Source organism: Scardinius erythrophthalmus (assembly GCF_964197995.2).
Source record: "Scardinius erythrophthalmus genome assembly, chromosome: 1".
NCBI lineage: Eukaryota > Metazoa > Chordata > Actinopteri > Cypriniformes > Leuciscidae > Scardinius > Scardinius erythrophthalmus.
The window spans coordinates 51725535-51731534 of record NC_138221.1 but is presented as its reverse complement, the minus strand read 5'-3'; the positions used below and the strand labels follow the sequence as shown (position 1 = coordinate 51731534).

Sequence of the window (6000 nt, the reverse complement as noted above, 5' to 3'; positions counted from 1 at the left end):
AACTAGAGAAAATCTGTTAATTTAAAGAAATTCAGATGTTCATCCAAACATCAACAATAAACAGATTATTATTATTAATATAAACAATAGGGAAAAGAGTTTTTTTTTTAAAGAAATCATGCAGTTATTGCCATGATAGAGGGGACCACATTTCAATTAGCCTAAATTCAACTTTAAAAATATATTATTATTGTCATAGCCTAATTGTTTTACATGCAATAACATGTAGGCTACTTTAGTTACAGATAAATAGTAAGACTACAATACAAATATGGTGATATTAGGCTTGTAAAACAAATAAAAGCGAAATAAAATAAATATACTTATTTGAGTCTATGAAAATATATGAAATGGCATTTCATAGACATAGCCTTGCTCTCATGAATTTCACCGAAATCGACAGATGAGAGATGACAGGGACAATACCATGAGATTAGATTCGAATTATATGATTCTGTGCTTTAAAATAATAATCATACTCGCATGTCGCATGTAAACTGAAATTTACACTGATTTAGCAACCATAGCACAGTGCGCGCACCCGAGTACGTGCGCACTCCCGTCCTCCGTCATTCATTTAACCCGGACGTGAAGCCGCTCCATAGAAAAATATCCGATACGGCAAAACAGCTTACCTTCATAAAAAGGTAAGTTTATAAACCCAAACACACCACAACACACCAGGGGGTGTCATATATTTCTCTTTTACCTCTTGATTAGCTTTGTAAGAGTGAAAACATCGCGTTTAGAGGATATGTGTCGGTAATATTTGAGCTTGTTTCAGGCTGCTGTTGCAGTGCTAACTAGCTTAGCCCCTTGTTGCGCTTGCCAGCCTTATTACTTTATGACTCTTATATAATACAAAAACAGCTATTTATCCTGGTTTTAGCAGCACATTTTTGTGTCTTGATAGTTAAATATTTTAACCCACGAACGACTGAGGGTTTGTAGTCAAATTGGTGATTCTTTTGACAACTGTCATGTTGATGAGCAGACTGGCTCTTCCACCTGCTTCAGGTTGTTGTGTTTATGTTTAATAAACATATTTTGCACGGCCATTTGTGATGTCATATGCACAGTATGGCTTTGAAAGATGTGTTTTGGGTTATGGTGCCCTGTCAGATTCAATGCAGTACTTGAGTATTGTTGTTAATGCTTGCAAGTTGTTTTTGGGCAGAGGCCTGGGTATCAGTGACACAAGCATTGCTAAATACTGATCCCGCATTGACTGTGAATGGAAGGATCTTGCCGCGCATGCGCCATCTACATCTCCCGCATCCTGCCAGATAATGGGAAGTTGTTGTGCGCACGCGCAGTGCGGCGATGCAGGGGCGCTCTTTGCCAGAAACTGAGCCGCTATCATGATCGCGTTCACGCAGACGTGTTGAATGGGTTGCTGCATTGCAGGAATTAGGCACAGCTGACATGTTGGTCTGTCTGTGGCGGCTGTGAAGCGGAACGATGGCTGTGCCGCTCATGGATGGTTTGTGGGGGTGTTTTCGATCAGCTCTGGGCCCCAGCTGGTCATTTATTGGGGGAAAATGTTGAGTTTGTAGGAACACACTTCATTTTGACACATCAGAGCTGGAGAATCCCCAGTGTTTTACACATACCTGTGTCACATCTCATGTGACTAACCATATGTGTCCACTGGCATGGAAGAAATCTGATCAATACCACCCAAAACGCCTGCTCTGCCACTTAGCAAATGCAGCACAGGTGGTTGTTGAATCTAATTGCTTTTAGTGTATAGAGAAATTGTGGTAATTTGATATTTAATAATTTAAATTTAATGGAAACATACACTGCAGGTCAAAAGTTTTCGGTAGGTAAGATTTAAAAAAAAAATGTTTTTAGAAGTATCTTATGCTTACCATATTTAAACACTGTAATATATTGTGAAATATTATTAATGTAAAATAACTGTTTTCTATTTATAATATTTTTTTATAATGTAATTTATTTCTGTGATGGTAAAGCTGAATTTTCAGCATCAATACTTCAGTGTCTACTCTTCAGTGTCACATGATCCTTCAGAAATCATTATAATATGATGATTTGATGCTCAAGAAACATTTCTTATTTATTATCAGTGTTGAAAGCGGTTGTGTAATTTTTTTTTATGATTCTTTGATGAATAGAAAGTTCAAAAGAATAGCATTTTTCTGAAATAGAAAGCTTTTGCAGCATTGTACTACCGTTCAAAAGTTTTGAGTCAATAAGAATTTAAACAATTGTTGAAAAAAAAAACATTTTGTACATTTCTTTTCAGCAAGGATGCATTAAATTGATCAAAAGTGACAGTAAAGATACTGTTACAAAAGATTCTATTTCAAATAAAAGCTGTTCTTTTGAGCTTTCTATTCATCAAAGAATCCTGAAAAAAAAAGTGCACAACTGTTTTCAACATTGTTTATTGAGCAGCAAATCATCATATTAGAATGATTTCTGAAGGATCATGTGACTGGAGTAATGATGCTGACAATTTGCATCACAGGAATAAACTATTTTACATACATTACTGTAGAAAACAGTTAGGCTATTTTAAAATGTAATTATTTTTTTCTTTCAAAAACATTTGAAGATCTTACTGAACCCAACCGTTCGAACGTTATAAACATAGATTTATTTTGAATAGTAATATGTAACCATGTGATTTAAGCACTGGTCTACTAGAAATTCCAGCATTATTGGCAATAGATGTCATGGATGTCACGAAATTTTCTTTTCATTTGCATAAAGTTCAGCACTCGTTTTGATTCTTGCTCTGTTGTCAATCCCACAATCCAGTGCAAACCTACCATTCATCTCCCGTAGAGAAGGAATGTCATCTCACTTTGTATTAATGGCCTCATATACAGTTACAGAGAGCAATTCTTGAGTGTGATGGAGCTAATGCAGTTCTGGATATACATGTTTGTCTAATCTGTCTGATGCCCAGTACTGAACCCAGCAATAAAATAAAGATGAAAGTGAAATAGTGAAACTCATCTGAGTATACTGCTCTTTTTAATCATGTCAAACTTCTCCCATCTGTTGTTGCTCTCTCTTTCTGTATTTCCATATTTATTCTGCCATTTTAGCATGCATCCTGAAATCAGTCTGACCCACTTCCCACTGTTTAAGAATTTTAAAGAGCTGAAGTCTGTCTCTTCTAGTCTATGATATTCATGTGAGTTCTGCATTGTATTTCTTATACAGCAGCTCAGTGGAACTTCTGTTTGCATCTTTAAAGCTATTTTAAATAATTCTGCAGATTTTGTCCCTAAAAAATTGGCTCATTTTGGATTCATTTTAGTATTCCCATGGCATTTAAGCAGCATTTATGCCATTAGATTTTGTTTCTTGATAATCATCTCAAATCACTCTGAATCGTTACATGCAAATTTTGTTTACACTAATAACAGTCTTAAATCAGTGCTGTTATATGGATTATGATGCATCTGACAGGGGTCTCTCAGCAGGTGTGTCAGAAATGACAGATTCTTTGCCGTAACCATCAGCTGTGTAAAATGGGGCTGATGGTGGGTCTCTGAATAAACTCTTGCATTAGGCGCTGATTAAAGTCCAGTGTAAATGTGATGCTTTCTTTCATTGCGGAGAGATTTACTACCGCAACTCCGGCTTGGCAGTTTCCGCTATTCCAAAATAAAGTAATCCATCAATTAGTCAGCAGCTCCATCAAAGCCAAGATATTACGCACCAAATTGCCTCGAATGATGAACAGTTGTAATTTATGAACAAACCCGAGACCAGGCGGCAGACTGCGGAAGAGAGAGATTGCTCTGCTGAAATATTCAGATTGTTATTATAATTTTTTTAAAGCTGTTGTTTTTAAATAATCCGTAATGTTAACAGAAGTAAATGGCTTGCTTGTGTGTAATAAACATGGATCAGTATTTGTTTAATAAGTCCCTGATAAAGTGTTTGTTTAATATTATCCATTGAGCAACCACACATTTACAATGTCTGAATCATATAAAGACAGCTGGTGCCTTTAAAAGAGGAACTAAAACAACAAACTGACAATGTTGACTTGGCAGAATAGTATGCGAACTGGCAGGTGGAGCTGCATTTAATGGTAAGGCATCAGGCTTTGACTTTCTTCCTGATAAATTGTGAATATTTCATTATAATATACTAGGTATTGACAAATTTCACGATTCGATTTCGATTCAGTGCCAATGTGTATTCAGTTCAATTCGATATTGATTCATTGAGATATGTATTTAAAAAAACTAATGCTGTGAAATATACAGGGTATATATATGATCTTTGTATTTTTGTAATTGAATATATGCCTTTAAAATAGCCTTAGATGCTGATATGGCATTAAATAAGACAATCTAATATATACAGGAAACCCCATTTGATACATTAATATTAAAGATTAAAATTAACTGATAAGTATAGGCTGCTTCCATTTAAATTACACATAAGGAAGGTTTTATATTAATTACGTAATAATACAAATTTCCAACATAATGTTGGAAAACAGTTTTATCAGAATAATTTATGTATATTTTTAGTTAAGGATGTTAATTTAAGCAATTTCTCATAGGTTTCTCACACAAGAAATGCTGGGACAAGTATGTGGCAAAGAATTCAGGATAAAACAGTTTAGTTGTGGTGCTCTTAAATTTTTACAATTTTCACCAGTGCTACCAAGTAAAAAAGTTAATTTCGAGCCCTGCTAATTGTTTGAATGTGAATGTTAACAAATAGTTTTTTTTTTTTTCAGGTATTAGATCTCATTGAGTAACATTGTTATCATTTAATAGTGGCAGGGGGTTATGGGCATGCCTAGCCTGACTTGGTCATACTCATATTCTAGTCAGAATGTGAGCCTGATACTGCTTCATAGGGCTTTGATTATGGGGCGTGTCTCAACCGAACAAGGAAAAAAAAAAAAACTCTGCACTCAATTGGATAGACCTACAACCAATCAGAGCAACAGAGTAAATGACGCATGTTCTTCATTCATATTTTCAACCAACAAAATGTTGCGGCTCTCTGTTCCTCTTTTAAAATGAATGCGCTGTGGATATCTTCTATAGCAGACGCGATGGCGGAATCTACACATGATGTTTCATAAACAAAGTTCGGGAGGAGCACGTTCAAATAATCAATCCAATATCAACTTGTCATCAAACAATACCATGTCTAACGTTACCCTATATTAGCATGAGGAAGCATATTCACTCTGTCAACTTACCTAACACTCCTTGACAGTTTTTCAGCATCCCTCCACCACCCCGAATCCTCACTCTTGTCTTGTTCTCTCACAACCAGGAACACGGGGGGAGTTTGGCTACCGAGCCCACAGCCCTCTCCTCGGACAGCACGTCATATACGCATTTATTCTATCTGACTTATTTGTAAGTGTGAACTCGTGAAATCTCAATTCTCCAGCGGCAGTCATCTTTGTTGTAAACTCAACCCAACCGCTCTTTGATGACGTGGGTGATTACGTAACCGCAGATCATCTGTCCATCATCTATTAAAGCCCGCCCTGGCAATTTGATTGGCTCGGCCTTCTGGGAGCCGAGCATAATTACTCCTCAATGGATCGAGTCCAGACTGAACTTCCCGACCAAAAAATGTTGTGGGCGGGGTTCGGGCTGGCACCCAGGTTAGGGCATGCCCTGACATTAACGTTTTTGCTCACCACAAGCCACTGTGGCTAGTGGTTTTCCAAAGTTACTAGCCACTCAGAATTTTCACTGACACAATTTTGACATCAATACCATGGAGAAAAAACTGCTGTATAGATATCTTTAATATTGTTTCATAATTTGGCAGCAGGTATATTAGGGTGCCGTCACTTTAAGACCTGATGCACGGACCTATTATGCTGTTACACATGCATTTTCTTTCTCAACTGATTACGTTCACTTAAAACATAACTGACTGTGTTTACATGAATTCTCGCCAAGATCGGCATTTTGACATTTTGTGTGTATTTTACTGTGTAAGTGCAATAAGCAGCGAAAAAGAACT

At 36.6% G+C, this 6000-nt stretch overlaps 1 protein-coding gene across 1 annotated transcript in view; it reads left to right on the top strand.

Moving 5' to 3' along the window:
* The first annotated feature begins 492 nt into the window (after positions 1-492).
* spop (speckle type BTB/POZ protein) overlaps positions 493-6000 on the top strand; it is an 80608-nt gene continuing 75100 nt past the window's right edge. Inside the window, exon 1 of the mRNA XM_081386181.1 lies at positions 493-647. The gene's annotated coding sequence lies outside the window, so the exon portion shown is untranslated. The remainder of the gene's footprint in view (positions 648-6000) is intronic.